Genomic DNA, 16560 nt, shown 5'->3' on the forward strand with positions numbered 1-16560 from the left:
CATTAAAATTTGTCAGTCTGGATAAAGTGAATATAGTTATGCCTCAGAAAAAGTAACACCTATTCAACACACTCTGAGGATCTCTTTGATGTTACAGTTATGTGTCCTTACCTACTTGGTTCATTCTTAATTAATTTGTAATTTAATGATCTAAATAAGTAACAAGTCTTTAGACCACACTGTGTCCACTTCCAAGGCAAAAGAAGTGTGTGTGTGGACAGTATCTCTTCCTAGAAGGCCTCCCATCAAAAGACTGAATCAGAGGAAGCAGCTCCAGCTCCTAACATCTCTTAGAGGTCACCTGTGGGAACAGGGATCTAGATGTTCCCGATCCTTCCAACTACTTTACAAACAGGGGCTTCCATGTAAGCTTGCATGCTTAAAGAAAGTCTCCCAAGCCAAAATGGGTGAGCTCAGCAAGCCTAGCAAAAAGAGGGCAGCTTTTCCTGATACTGCCAGCAAAGATGCAGGGAGAACTCTGATTTAGCCAGGCCAGGAGGTGGAACTGTCCCATCCAGGCCACATGGACCAACAGCCAGCAAGGTATGACCTCCTAAAGAGAAATCAGGTCCTGCTACTACTAAACAGGCAAAAACAGCTGATTTCCCCACATGAGGCCCATCAAGGATATGGACTACTCACACATCATTGGAGCCTCCTAAGGCTGCGGCGGTCATGAACCACCTCATCTACTCATCTTCTACTGGCTCTTCCACTCCTGCCTAGCACCAAGGCCGCACTCACGCAGTCTGGAGACTGGAGTTCTAACGGGACTGGTGGAACTCCAAGTCCTTCACCTACTTCTGCCAGAACTGGAATACCCCTGTGCACAAGTGGTGCATCAGCCACTTCTACAAACCCCTGCTCCAACAAGGCAGCAGCCAGTGCGTGGCCAGGACAAGGATGTTCCTGGACTGGGCCTTCCACGAGTACCTGGAGAGCATCCCTCGGTGCATGTTCTGCCTGGGGGCCTTCAAGAGCGTGACCTCGGCCTCGAGCAGGAGCTACAGCAACACGGCCACGTGGCCGACGCTCATCACTGGGAAGCCGGTGTCGGCACTCACAGTACGTCCACGTTATCCTCAACTACAAGCACCCCCCGCCCCTCATGGCAGGGGCCAGAGCTGCTCCCTGGCCTCACCCTCCTTATTGCCCACACCCAGCCCATCACCCTCCTCCCCGCCCCCCGGGAGGCCCCTCTGCCTTTCTGGGGCTCCCTCCTGCCCACTCCGGGAATGGCAGACCCAGCACAGGCCATCCCCAGCGGGAGGTGCCAGCACCCTGAGAATCTGTGCTGATCCTGCCCAAGGGGCTGAGGGTGTCAGTAGAGTGCTGTCCAGAGTAGGGAAAAAAAATTCCAGGCATTCCTACAACTGCCAGTTATCAAAAAAATAACATGAAAAGTCCTGAAGGATTGAAGCCAGTCTCCTACATCTATAGAGACCAAGAACAGAAGCTTCATTCAGCCACAGAGCATGGAGAAGCCTGTTTCACAGGAAAATACAAACCTTACCTTCCAGCACCCCACATAAGGCAAGGATTTAGTAAGGTTCTCACATCCAGAAATGCAAATCTTAATGGCCCGTCCACAAGAATTAACTCTGACATGAAATTATCTGTAGAATTCAATTGTCTATTAATTATAAATTGCAATTCCCAAAAGACATTTCTTCTGTAATGCCTGTAGCTATATAATTTGACTGGTATTATTATTTACTTTTGTTTCTATTTTAGGACAAGCACCATGCTTGACCTATCATTTTTCCCCCATGGAATGCTGTCTAGTACAATATCTTTTAGGCATTTATTATTTAACAAATATTTATTGATCTGCTTTGGTATTTAATATTCTAAGAAAAAGATCTTGTTCTCTTTTTGAGGTTCTCATCATTAGGCCCCACGACTACGAGAAACTACATGAGGAAAGGAGCGAGGTTGGTAAGTGTAGGCAGATCCGCCTCAAGAATTTATTAGATTTTCTCCAGAAAAATAAAATGATTTCTCTTCAATTTGCACATTTGTTGCTTGAAAGTTTGGGGGCTGCTTACAATACAAGTACAAAAATTGAATTTTTAAGAGAAAACTCTTTCTTACTTTTTGATAAGTCACTTTATAGCATTGGGATCAAAATGCAAATTGTAGTTATTTGCTATAAGTGGTTTTCATTAAGATAACAACTAGAAAACATTTTCATTTTTGGGTCAAATCTTTTTACAATATATACCTAGCACCATGAGACAGTGTTATTATTTAGCAAATTATTTGTACTCCTAAGCATTTTGCAGATGCTTCATTATACTTTTCTCAAACTCATTATTACCATTTTCTCACTTGAATCTATCAATTGAGACCTAACTTTCTCTATTCAGGAGACTAAGTTTAGATCAATGAGTCTATGACTAACTATTTTAATTCACTTGGGGTAATTGAAGTTATGTTGAATGATAAAATATATCACACATTCTTTTTTGTCAATAATGAGAAAATCATATGACAGAGAAATCAGAAAGCCTGTGAATCTATAGTCTTAACACAGGGTGGACTTTTCACACCAGTCCACATATAAGACCACATTCCTGCCTGGTATGTTGATAAGCAATACGAACACGGACTCAAGTGATCTCATTGATCTAGAGTCTGAGAAAGCCCCAGAATTGCTCCTATACCAGCTTGAAATCTTACCATTGGAGAATTAGTCCCTCAATTCAAGGCCTTGGATAATGAGGGGGAAAAAAAGAACCCTCTGGGACCAGTTGAAGAAAGGAACTAAAAGGGGAGTGGAGGCTGTACCAAGTTCTTCACGCCTTCCCTTAGGTCAACCCTGACTGCCCCTTCATTTACATCCACGAAAAGCAAGCACAAAGAGCCAACACACAAGAATCAGGAGCAGTCAGTCAAACAAAACATCACTCCAGCACTGACCAGCCCCAGTTCCCAGACCTCAGCCCAGGGTGGAAGAGGGAGCTGGGGACAGCTTGGGGTGGGGGGTGGGGAAGGGAGATGGTTTTACTGTACCTATCTTTGGATGCTTCTGAAGATTCGCAATCAAGCGGTGGGTTTTCCCTGAAAACAAACAGAAAAAAATCACTAAAAGAACACATGAAAAATGGAAGTATCGTCATATTAAAATTTACTACACATTTTAACTTTCTTTCCAGTAAAATAGTACATGGAGTAGTAAGAATGTATATAGATGGTAGGTGTAGATCTAGTCGTTAGAAACAATACCTTGGGGATAAGTCCTAAGAAACTTTTTACTTTGAGCTTCTGTTTTCTTCTTCCCCTTACCAAACAGAGCCACTAATTATAGTCCGGGCATTGTTCTGCACCAGTAAGTTGAGCAGTTGACAAATGCAATTAGATTAAAAATTTTATTTTTCCCTTGATTATATTACAGTCTCCAACCAATGACTCTACATATGGTATTTAAACACGTTTGATTAGAATTCTAAGGGTCATACCTGTGAATCACATTCTCAAGTTATTTCCAAAATTTTGCGAGTGCAAATGGGAGTTAAACACCGAAGTGCAGTTTTTAAGCATCACCAGAAAATGCCCCCAGTGAACAGCTGGACACCAAGAAAAACCATAATCAATCCCACTATCCAATACTGTTCTGTGTAAAAATGAATTAAGAATACAATCTCTCCCTGATTTGGCCCTTAATATTAAAGTAACAGAGCATATTACAGAGGAGCATTCTGATAGGTTGGAGAAAAAGGAATCAAGTCATTTATTCAAAAAGTTATTTGAAGCACGTTCTATTCCATATGGCTTTTCCAAGGAAGTCCTAAATTTGAAGAGAGCAGCCCATTCATTTCGGTGGCTTCCAACACATTTAAGAGGTTGATGGTTAAAGAAATGCCCTAAGGAGGATTTTAAAGTTTTTAAACCAAGTACTTTGCTTTCACCTCTGTTCGCGGACACCAGAATACTAAGGATAAAATCTGAAATTTATTTATCATGTTCCAAGAACTCTACTAATGTGCATTTTATGTAAGTAGTTGCAAGGGAGACCATGTGGTCTGCAAAGCCTTAAATATTTACTATCTGGCCTTCCCGGGTCAAAAAAGTTTGCCAACCCCTGTCTCCAACCAAAGCTAAAGACTCTTCAAGATCTTCCCTGCTTCATTGCTTTGGTTAAATGTTGGCTTATACCGTCATTGGATAGTCAAAGTCTCAGCATTTAAATTCTGCACCTCAAATCTACTTCTTACTAAGAATTAACAGTCTCCTGTCAGCTCCCATAAATTCACGCATTGCTGAGAAAAAACGTTTATACCCAGCCCTTTCTTGTCTGCATTGTAAACCTTCTAGGTACTCCCATGATGTAGGTCTCATCTGACTTTTATAAGGAAGGTATACAACCGCCTTGGAGCCATCCCAGCTGTTTCCAATTACCTAACTGAGCAAATGATTAGCCAATCAGACATTTAAAGTCCATTTTTCATCTATGTAGCTAGTAAATAAAGCTCTAAATTGTAGTCACTAATCTCACTTGAAGAGCAGCAACCAATCCATGTTTGTCCCATGAAAGAAAGAAGTTTCTGGACCAACAAGCTCTTACAAGACAAGCCCTTATGGCCACAGTGGCCAGACCTAAAACAAAGAGAAAGAAACCTTAAGAGACTGAGGTAGCACATTGGGAAGGAAAATGTGGACTAGCTGTTTTAATCTTTCCATTTATCCCCTTCATCTGAGCAGTTGAAAAACTCCTACAGCCACCTGCCCATCCGTCTTTCTACTTCTCTCTCTTTTCCTTTTGCTTATTTTCTCTTTCCTTGTCTCCTGGAAGAGAAGAGTGGAACCAGATATCAAACAAGAAAGAAATAGAAAGCAAGAGAGAAGAAAAGAATTAGTTGAGTTCCTGCTCTGCTCACACCCCAGCCTCTGCCCTGTCCTACCAGCTGACACTGCCGTATATTTTGCTGTGAGATAAATTACAAAGTCAACATGAAATATCACAAAAAGCAGCAGAATGTCCTAGGGACTTCAGCCACATGCATTATGTAGTCTCACTAATTAATACAGAGCCTAAAGACTAACACATAGAAACAATTAGGTCCAAAGCAAAAGGCAATCATACTGTTTTCAAACAGGAATGTTAATAAATATGGAAATCCTGACCTATAGCTCAAGGGTGTTGTCAGTATTCAGATAACAGTTTGGGTCAAGGCAGAAAGAAACAAGGTAAAAAGGAATACAGTCCGTAGATTAAGAGGATTCTAGAAGAACTATTGAAAACGTAGCATGATCTTCAGGAGAAATGACCTTTACCTCTGGCAATAAATAAGTCTTTGGGGACCTTAGATAAGATCCTTTCCACAGAGCAAAGGGAGTAGAAGCTGGATATTCACACCCAAGGGAAATATAAGTAGAAACAGACTCTTCAGATCCAAAGGACAAAGATAAATAAAAGAAAGCTTTGAAGCGTAAAAACCCGAGGCTTCTTCAGGTCCGCGTCTCATTATACTTGCCTGTCCCTCTGCAGTTCAGTAGCTCTAATTAAAACACAATCAGAAGGGGAGGGTGGAAGGGGGAAAGAGGAGGCAGACAGGGAAGAGGTAAGACATGGGAGCAAGAACGAGCTGGATGCTCTACAAGAGCAGAAGACAGGAAGCTGGCTGCAAAACAGACGCGTTTGGGAGACAGAAACCTAGTAGGAAAGAATGCAAGTGCAGAGAGAGGGAGAAACAAGGCTGCCGAGGCAGGTAAGGGGCGGCAGGAAAAAGACAAGAACCAGAAAACAGAGGGAGGGATCGTAGCGAATGAAAATGAGAACTGGGGAACTGAGAAGATCCTACAGAGAATTAATCCCCAGAAGGAAGCCAGGAGGAGGAGGTAGAGGCAAAGACGAAAGAAAGGAGGGATTAACCTCAAAGCAGAGAGCTACAAAACACTAGCCAGTTAAGACACCACCCGAATTTGAAACCACGGTGAAACTGTCTAGTGGTATGTTGCTTAAAAAATTATTATTTAATGCAAAACAGGGAAGAGATACTAATTTTCAGAATCTAGGTTCTGAATGGAAGGGGAAGATCAGGGCGAGGATGAGATGTGAGGTGCAGGCTGTGAATATTCTGGAGAGTTCAGGAAAAGAGACTTCTTTCAACATAACTGGCTATTCAAGGACAATGACAGGGAAAAAAATCATCAAATGTTGAGAATAGTGTTCTTTTAACATGCTCTAGGGTAGAAAGCTTATTTACCAGTCCTTCCACCTGCAGCAAGAGAGGGAGGATGAAAAATGGCATTGTCTATGTTACTGTGTGTCCAGCACAAGGTAGGGGCTCATTAAATATTTATTGTTAGAATGACCTCATCCCTTTTGTTAATGTTGTGAAATAAATATTATGGGTTAAAGGACATTTGAAATTCCAATCCAAGAGTTATAAGCAACAATTAAATCTTTCTGAAGCTGTAACCAAAAGAGATATGAGCTAAGATATCTCTGTAAAAGGACTTGTTCAACTCCTACTATGTGCAGGACAAGATCCCAAGCCCTTATATGTTATCTCATTTAATCTTCACAGCACAGCTGCAAAATGGGTATGATTCTCGCCAATCCACAGTTTAAGAAACTAAGGCTCAAAGAATTTCAGTGTATTACCCACTGGCCAATGAGGACCTTGGAGGAATGGATCATGTCTACCAGAACATAAGCCCCACAAGGCCAGGGGTTTTGGTCTATTTTGGTCTCTGCTGTTTCCTCTTAGATAACTGTCTGACACAAAGAAGAAACTAAACAAGTACTTATTGAATAACTAAGTGAATGAATGCCTATTTATGATCAGACAACTGAAAATGGCTGGGGGGAAAAAAAAAACATAAATTTGCCAACTGGTCTCATTTTAACTTCATAATGGTTGACCTCCAAAGTGGGCTCCTAGCCTTGACATAGCAATCCAAGTTGTTTCAGCCCATTTTATATATATGTAGCATTTAAAACCATGAGTCAGGATGAAATCACTTCAAAATGAGTGTAGGGAAAAGAAAAGACGTAAATCTAATGTTTACAAGCCAGGGAGATAAGGAAAAGCCAGAACACAACTCTGAGAAAGAAGAGCTAGTGATGCCAGACAAGACGTAAGAGAAAGTGGTGTCCAAGAAGCAAAGAGAAAGGAGTATTTCAAAAAGGAGGAGATAATTGGTCAGTTTCCCTAAGAAATAGACTTTAAGACTAAGGTGTGCGGGCAAAAGGTTAACTGGGGAGTGCGCTCAGTGGATATTCCCCATACTCCCTTTGAAGCAAGAGGCCTGCATCCACCTGTCATCAGATGCAGCTGCTCTCGATGCACCTGATTCTCATCATCATTCACCCTCCTCTAGTAACTAGATTCACCTTACCAGTGGAGTTGACCACAAATTCCCCTCCTGGTCAGCAGACCAATAATTCAAGTCAAGTCACAATATAACCTGGCCAGCAAAGTGCCGGACCTGCTAAGGAAGGAGACAGACTTTACACCATAAGAGCTGCAGGACTGAGCAACATGTTTACTCTTCCATATGCCTGTAGCACTGCACCTGGCTTTCCTCTAATACTCGTCTGTGTGTAGTCTAGACCATTGACACACTGCTCCCCCCGCCCCAGCCCTCGCCTTCAGAGTTTATGCCATCAGACGGTGCCACCCATGCCACCTCCTTGTAGTGGTTATATACAGAGTCTCTCATTGCGGCCCCTTCAGTCCTTGAAGATTTTAGCTTCTGGGCTCAATACCATTCTCTCCAACACTATTTTCACACTCAGCTCATGACTGTTCCTATTTGTATCTGTTATCTATTGCAGCATAATAAAACCCACTAAAAGGTAGTGGCTTAAAACAAAAGCCATTATTTAACTCACTATGCTGTGACTTGGTAATTCGGGCTGGGCCTACCTGTTCGCAGCTGGGTTCACTCACAGGTGTGGGTCTCAACTGAGATGGCCGGGGGGGCAGAGGCAGCTGGGGCCTCTCTCCACATGGATTTTCATTCTCCATCAGGATTCCCAGCACGAGAATGGAAGCTTCAAGGCCTCGGGTTGGAACTTGTACAACCTCACTTCTGCTGCCTTCTATTGGACAGAGCAAATCACAGGTCCAGTTTAAAGGGCTGTGGAAATAGACTTCACCTCTTGATGAGAGGACAATTTGTGGCTATATTTACAATCTACCACACTGTTTTATTACACATAAAAATGCCACCGTATCACAAATAGGGATAGAAAGCAAAAGAAACACCATATCCATATTTTTTATTTTACCTATTTTATCAACGTTCTCATATAAATACAGATTATAAATATGTATTCAATATTTGTGCTATTGTTTTTTATTTTAAATATTGATTGAATCACACACTAAATGTTTTCTGGTAGGGGTCAGCATACTGTGGCTTAAAGGCCAAATACAGACTATAAATAAAATTTTCATAAATGAAGTTTTATTGGGACACAGCCACGCTCATTCATGTATGTATGTCCGTGGCTGTGTTCACACTACAACAGTGGAGTTGCATAGTTGTGAAGAGACTGTATGGCCCACAACGCCTAAAATATTTATAATCTGGGGGCCGGCCCGGTGGCGCAAGCAGTTAAGTGTGCGCGCTCTGCTGCGGCAGCCTGGGTTCGCGGGTTCGGATCCCAGGCGTGCACCGATGCACTGCTTGTCAAGCCATGCTGTGGCGGCGTGCCATATAAAGTGGAGGAAGATGGGCACAGATGTTAGCCCAGGGCCAGTCTTCCTCAGCAAAAAAAAAAAAAAAAGAAGAAGATTGGCAGATGTTAGCACAGGGCTGATCTTCCTCACAAAAAAAAAAAAAATTTATAATCTGATCTTTTACAGAAAAAAATTGCCAACTGCTGCTCGATGGCATCATCTTTCCATCTCTGAAGGAAGCCTATTGATTCTACAAAATTCTGACATAATGTCCATTACTCAAATCCCATAGGTTCATGCAAAAGAACTTCCTTAACACAGCCACACCTTATAAACTCAGCCTTTCATATTCCAAGAAATTTCTTTGGTGGGCGTTTCAGACTCTGCCACATACAATGAAATGTTTATTTCCCATAACAATAGAACCAAAAGTCACTTGGAAAGAACAGTAGCACAGCCACCTCTTCAAATACCATTGAACCTAAGTAATGCATGAGACTATCTTTTACTTTATCTGCAACATCAAACCCATGGAAGTGTAGCACTTAAATATGGTTCTTGAGCATTATCATACTTCAGAGTCATCTGGGGAAGTTACTAAAGGGCTGTTTTTCAGGCCCCATCCCTCAGAAATTGTGATTCAGTAAATTTGAAGAATGGCCCAGAAACCTGCATTTTTAGCAAGCACCGCATTGATTTCTATGCTGGTGGTCTAGAGACCTCACTTTGAGAAACACTGAACTAAACAGAGTGAGGAATCAGAAATAAATGGGGCATAATTAACCATTCCTTCTACTCCTTTATTTTCTAGAAAAAAAAATACAGTATCCCCATAGGATACCAGATAAATAATTAGTAATACACCACTTCCTTAGGCTTCTTACTAGGGTTCAATAGAAAGCCATTGTTAGGCAGTTTGGATTCTATTCCAAAAGGTTACTTTGCGCAACCTCCCTTAGGTTCTTTCTGACAATATTGATAATATCTTTATTTTACCAGCATTTTAAAATAATCAAAACTATTGGACATAATTTAGCATTCTGGAAGTTACTCTTCTATTTCTTCCCCTTTCTCCTTAGAACCCTATTCAATACCATTTGCTGAGATTTTAAGAAAAACATGTAACGTAATGGAAAGAGAACTGAAATTAAAAGACCTAGATGTGAGTCCTCTAATATACGTGTGCAATCTCAAAGCAAAATTCTCGCTTGTAACATGAGGGGATTATACTAACTACTCTTTGCTATATCTTCCAAATTTGACAATCTGTGATTTTCTGCTATTTACATTTATGTCAAGTCTTGAAACTTGATCAGTTTCAAGTGTTTATATATAATACTTATTTGGGGAATAAAAGTGGATTAAAAAAATTCTCCCATGGCCACAAATATTGTACCTATCTTTAATAGGCACCTATATAAAAAAACAGGAAACTATACTTTAAATTGACACCCTTAGGAGGAAAATAGTATCTTTTTTTCCTTTTAAATACATGAATACATGGAAAGTTACATTTCATTACAATTTCAATTTTATATGACTATATCATTGGAATGTTGCTAGTGAAATTTGATGATAGTTTAGGCCATCAGTTCACCTGTGAATAAGTGAGATGTCTTAGCTGGATGAATTCTCATTCGTGTTGGCCTACTACCATACATAATGCTCAGGCAGAGCATTGTGGAGGAAAATGAAGAATTTTGTACAGTCCTTTTGATAGCATAGATCTGGAAATGACCAAAATTGTTCTGCTTTTTTATTATTTTGCATTTATATAGCACCTTACATGTAACTTAAATCCCATAAAAATTGGAAGCATTGAATTGATGCCTGAGAGAACCCTATGGAACAGGGCTCAGAATGGGGCACAGAAGAAAAAGAACACTCCTGTGATGATGATGTTAGAAACAAAGTCAACTGCTTTTTGTTGTTGTTTTTTCCTATTTGTGTACCCATGTGCACACATGCAACAAAAAACCCAGTGAAAGGCATCAAATACATGTCAAAGAGACAAAAGCAACGACAGGCTCTTGAAAGCAGGGATGAGTATCACCCACTCCGAGGCCATGGCTTTCTGATCAGACTTCCCTGAGCAACTACAACAGCAGCAGCACGAGGAGTAGCAGCTTCAATTCATATACTGCTTCCTAGGTACTAGGTACTATCCTAAGTATTTTACACATATTATTTCCTTTCATTTTCACAAAACACAAAATCCCTGTGAGGAAGCATTATATCCCAGTTTTAGTGATGAGGAAACTCGGCGTTGGAGGTTAAGACTTCTGCTCACAATTACATTGTTGGAAAGATGCGGAGCCCAAGAGCAGATCTGGGGGTGACCTCAGCTCCATCTTCGCCACTCAGGTAAGTAATGACTTTCTTCACCTTTTAGAGGATTCGCTCCTCATCCTTCCCGCCCTCTAACCCAATATGACACCTTCCCCAGAGACCCAGTGCCTTATTGCTGAACTATGTCTATTAAGAGCCCATCATACTCCTTTGCACATAGTAGGTGCTTAACAAACGGTTCTTCTTTTCCTTTTTGGCCCATTATGAATAATTACTCTTCCATCATGGTGCAGCTTTCTGCTGTCTGAAGTGGAAGCTACATGGATTCCAGTAAATAAAATACTCCCAGTACCAAGTGAATGGTGAAAACCAGTATTCATGTGTGATCTTGGTACATTTACATTTTAACATGGTCTCCTGAAAATACAACACTCAGTCTAAAGGATTCCTTTCCGATTCTGTGACAGGCTAGTGGTAGAGATATCTGGGGGTAAGATCTTCTTAGGGTGACCAACCATCCCAGCTTGTCCAGACTGAGGGGTTTCCCAGGACATGGGACTCTCAGTGCTAAAACTGGACTGTCCCGGGAAAAGCAGGGTCACCTTATCCTAACTCCTCTGAAATAACTCAGTAATATTCCCTTAGGGTTGATCCACTAGTGCAGAAAGGCTATACATCATTTTATTAACCCAGACAGACATACCTAAACATTAGCTGAGGAGAAACTTTGAGAAAAGGGGATGATGATATAAGTGTGTGAGGCAGAAACAAAAGCATATAACTCACAAACATGCTTTTACTATCACTAATCAAATTTCGTCTTGAAGTACTCAAGGGGATCCTGGCTACAATCATGGGAATTCTATATAATTACATTACACAGTGAGTTTACATTTTCTCTTTTCTTTTTCCCCCTTGGGTTGATTTCTATGGAACTTGACTTATCAAAATATTTAAAATTTGTCGCATATACATAAACTTACTCAAAACTGAGTTGACTAGTATCACGTGTCTACAGACATCCTTGCTTTCTCACAACACGAGGAGCTAATGAAACCAAGGTGGTTATTTATTTACTTTGACCTAAATGTTTGGTGAATTGTATTTCAAGATAAACTATCATATTGAAGCATTGTTTGTAATTTTAGATGTGAGAAACTGGTCAAGAGTGTCTCCATAAGATAGCTATCCTTAAGACGTTATAATATCTGTGTTCTACGTCTCCTAGAAATGCTGTTTTCACACATTATATACCAATGAAAACAGGAAATGTGAAGAATTTTTTAGACAAAGACAAAAACAGTGCAATTTTCATCTGAACTTTCTTGAACTACTTTCTCAGGAAAACACAGCACTTGATGGCATTTAGAACATAGTTTTTTACAGACCTAAGTTACCAGGAATAACAAAACACAAGCAATATACTAAAGAAATTTAATGTCTGATTTAAATAATAAAATATCTATACATATTCTAATGTCTTTCTTTTTTTTTTTTTTTGTGAGGAAGATCAGTCCTGAGCTAACATCCATGCTAATCCTCCTCTTTTTGCTGAGGAAGACCGGCTCTGAGCTAACATCTATTGCCAATCCTCCTCCTTTTTCTCCCCAAAGCCCCAGTAGATAGTTGCATGTCATAGTTGCACATCCTTCTAGTTGCTGTATGTGGGACACGGCCTCGGCATGGCCAGAGAAGCGGTGCGTCGGTGTGCACCCGGGATCCAAACCCGGGCCGCCAGTAGCGGAGCATGCGCGCTTAAGTGCTGAGCCACGGGGCCGGACCTCTAATGTCTTTCTTATAGAAATATTTACAATTTCCACAAACACTTTTTCAAGTCTGTGAGACTCTTTCCTGTCTGATGCTACTTAGGGAACTATCAAGAGAGGGAAATAAGTAATTTAGTATTTATTAATGTATTATTTTTTGTAGCTAAATGATATTGCACCATTGTTCCCAGCTCATCTGGACCTGGACGTGAGGAAGTGGCGGTTGGGGTGGGAGATGAGGGTGAGGGGAAGGTGGGTGGGGGTGAGGAAGTGAAGGGAAGGTGGTAAATTTTTCAGTCACTTTTGATCATTCAGGGTGTGGTTCCCCCTCTTCCTCACCACCACCACCCCCATAAAACACTTCAAATCATAAACACTGCAAAGGCAGGACTATGCCATCAACACTAACAGTAAATAATGGGCCAGGGAAGTGGATGAAAGCACAAAAGTCTGGCGAGTCTTAATGCTAATACTTCTCTGTATCATTTTATGAGAAAATATAGTTTTTGTAACAAGTTAAATTTTCATCACTATATACTAAATGTTATAATTTATTAGATTTCTAGTGAGTAATTAGAGCTTTTAATTAAACAATAAAGCATCAAAAATTAAATGTAAGTACTTAAGTCTAAAATGAATGGAGTGGGAGCAAAGAGTAAATGATATCAAGAACCTCTTTTTAATTATTTTATTCAGATCATATTGGCTTCTAACATCGTATAAATTTCAGCTGTACATTATTATATATCAGTTTCTGCATAGACTGCATTGTGTTCACCACCCATAGTCTAGTTTTTGTCTGTCACCATACATATGTGCCCCTTTACTCCTCTTGTCCTCCCCACCCCCCCTCCCCTCTGGTAACCACCAATCTGTTCTCCTTATCTATGTGTGTGTTTGTTTATCTTCCACATATGAGTGAAATCATTCAGTATTTGTCTTTTTCTGTCTGATTTATTCCATTAGCATGATACCCTCAAGGTTCATCCATGTTGTCACAAACGGCACAATTTTGTCTTTTTTAAGACTGAGTAGTATTCCATTGTATATATATTCCACATCTTCTTTATCCATTCATCTGCTGATGGGCCCTTGGGTGCTCCCACATCTTGGCTATTGTAAATAATGCTGTGATGAATATAGAGGTGCACCTATCTTTTTGAATTAGTGATTTCATGGTCTTTGAATAAATCTCCAGTAAAGGAATAGCTAGATCATATGGTATTTCTATTTTTAATTTTTTGAGAAATCTCCATACTGTTTTCCATAGTGGCTGCACCAGTTTGCATTCCCACCAGCAGTGTCTGAGGAAGAACCTCTTTTATTTCTGTCAAAGGCATTTCTTCTCTACTTTTGATCAGTTAGCACACATTATTCCCCCATTCTCTGCTCAGAGATTGAAGCAATGGGGAAGGAAGAAAACTAAGAGTGAGTTAGAGAACCAGTAATAGCTTACACTTACATAGTGCGTCCATATGCCAGGCACACTTCTAAATGCTTTACATATATTAATGCAAGTTAATGTCTACCTTATTAAGGACTCACCCCATAAGGAAAACATTACTATTATCCCCATTTTATAGATAAGAATATGAAGGCGACAAGAGCTTGATGTCTAATAAATAGAAGAACTGGATTTTCAACACAGACATCTTCATTCTAGATTCTGTGCTCTTAACCACTCCCATCCCTCTAAGAAAAGAAAATGGCTATTTACACGTATAATATCAAATTAAGGTAGTGAAAAGGTAATGGAGGAATGAGCGATCCAAAACTACATGCAATAACAAGGATGAACCTCACAGACACAATATTGAGTGCAAGCAGCCAGACAGAAGCGTGCATTCTGGATTATTCCATTTATATTAAACAACAAGAAGGAAGCAAAGCAAATCTGTGCTGTTGGCAGTTAAGATGGTGGTCCCCTTTGGGAGCAAGGGGTAGTAACTGGACGGAAATTGGAGGAGAGCTTCTAGGTGCATTAGGTCTGGGTATTGTCCTGGGTGTTGATTACACAGTGTGATAATTTATGAAAATGCATCCAGTTGTGCACTGATGATATGTGCCCTTTTTTGTATGTATATTTCAATAAAAAATTTGAAAGGGGAGGAATAGAAAATTTGGGGTCACTTCAAATAAAGCAGGGCACAGCCCTCTCCTCATTCTTATTAACAGCCTCCTGTCCCATTCTAAGGCAGGGATCCTAAAGTGTCATATCCCCACTGTATCTTTTCCTACCTTTCTTTCTCTTTTTTCTCTTTAATTCTCCCTGTCAAAAAATTAAAAGGAGGGAAAGCTATTTCTAGTGTCCTCCACTAAATAGTAATTTGAATATCCAGCCTCAATTTATTTGGAAGAAAGGGTTACAAATGAAAGTTAAGAATGATAGAATTTATGAACCATCAATAATTAAAGGAGTTGTCAGTGACTCAACCGCTTTTTCCCAAACATCAAGACTGATGTATAAACTTCCCTCAACCTCACTGCAAGACTAAGTCTTCCGTGACTAGTGTTGTTCCATCCATTACCAGAAGGGGACGAGATGGGAGATGGTGTTGGAGACCGGGCTTTTTCAGAATTAGGAAGAAAAAGAAAAACCCAGAGTCCACATTCTGAAAGCTTTAAAAAAATGTAAAAACTATATATCTGATTTTCCTGGCTTGAAAACTCTCAGAACACTGGTTTCATGGAGGATATATATTTCTCGAAACTGCCATATGGGTCTTTAGAGCCCGAGACACCTAATAATGAGGAAAATAAGGAAGAAAATGCACCATATTCTCACAGATTGTTTCTAATGGAAACCCAGTTTTGACAACCCTTCCACCTGCTTTATATCATTAAACTGAAGGAGACTATGAATAGGAAGGGGGCAGAGGAGAGACATTGCTAATAAAATATTTAAGAACATCAGGAAGAGCCGTATCAGGCTTTTAGTTTACCCAGAAAAAGCATCTTCCTAAAGTATCAGTCAACCAAGATTTACTGTATTAATGAAATCACCTTCAGATTATAAAGGTAGAAAAAAATGCAAAAAATGCAGACAGATAACCTATTTTTAAAATCTAGAATGAAAGGACAAAATGTTCTAGAAGAAAGACAATGCTAAGCATCTTGCTCTTTGTGGCTACAGTACTTACTCTGACCTCATCATTCACAGGTGATAGGTACTGAATACCAGCATTTGAAAATCATCTAGGAGCCATATTCTAATGGGGCAGGAAGGTCCACGTAATGTTATATAAGATTTAATGTCCCTTGAAACACACAAACAAACAAGCAGGGATGACTACATAGTTAGTCTGAACAACTACCTCCTCCACAATTATTGTTGCTCTAGGAGATGAATGATTGATTGCATGCGATGGAATTTACCATCTTTCAAATGTGCGTTTTCCTCTTGAACACTGAAATGATGGTCCCAGAGAGCCATGCAGATTGCCCAATCTATCAGCGTTTTTCTCTGTGTTTGACTTTCATTCCTCTGCTTTGATTGCTTCTGAAATAATGGCCGCAGAATTGCAAATGCTCTTTATATTCCTCAGGTGATTTTCACTTGTGATAGATAAGCCAATGCAATTTTCCCTATTACACTAACCAGGGAAGGACACCCCCATACATTACCCCCATACATTAGCGAGCTCAGTAAATCCAGGGAAGGGGATTCCACTGGGTACATGAGCCCACTCGAAAGGGAGGGAACCAGGGACGAAGTGCAGCCAAGCCAGCAATGTTTTCATCCACACCTTCTTAGAAAGTGACCGAACATCCTAAAAGTATATTTCATTCTAATTCTGGGGCCTATTTTCTACATAGTAAAAACGCGATTAAGCACAAATCCTATGCAGCGGGGTTTTGTACTAAGTTAA

General features: G+C 40.3%; 1 long non-coding RNA gene across 1 annotated transcript in view; it reads right to left on the minus strand.

Moving 5' to 3' along the window:
• The window catches only part of LOC147912344 (uncharacterized), a 170723-nt gene that overhangs the window by 106097 nt on the left and 48066 nt on the right, over nt 1–16560 (minus strand). The window contains exons 6-7 of the long non-coding RNA XR_015550013.1: nt 7878–8053; nt 3016–3063 (exon numbers count right to left, since the gene is read on the minus strand). This is a non-coding gene — a long non-coding RNA (uncharacterized LOC147912344). The remainder of the gene's footprint in view (nt 1–3015; nt 3064–7877; nt 8054–16560) is intronic.

This window comes from Ceratotherium simum, chromosome 36, assembly GCF_057802395.1.
Source record: "Ceratotherium simum simum isolate JZ-2026a chromosome 36, ASM5780239v1, whole genome shotgun sequence".
NCBI lineage: Eukaryota > Metazoa > Chordata > Mammalia > Perissodactyla > Rhinocerotidae > Ceratotherium > Ceratotherium simum.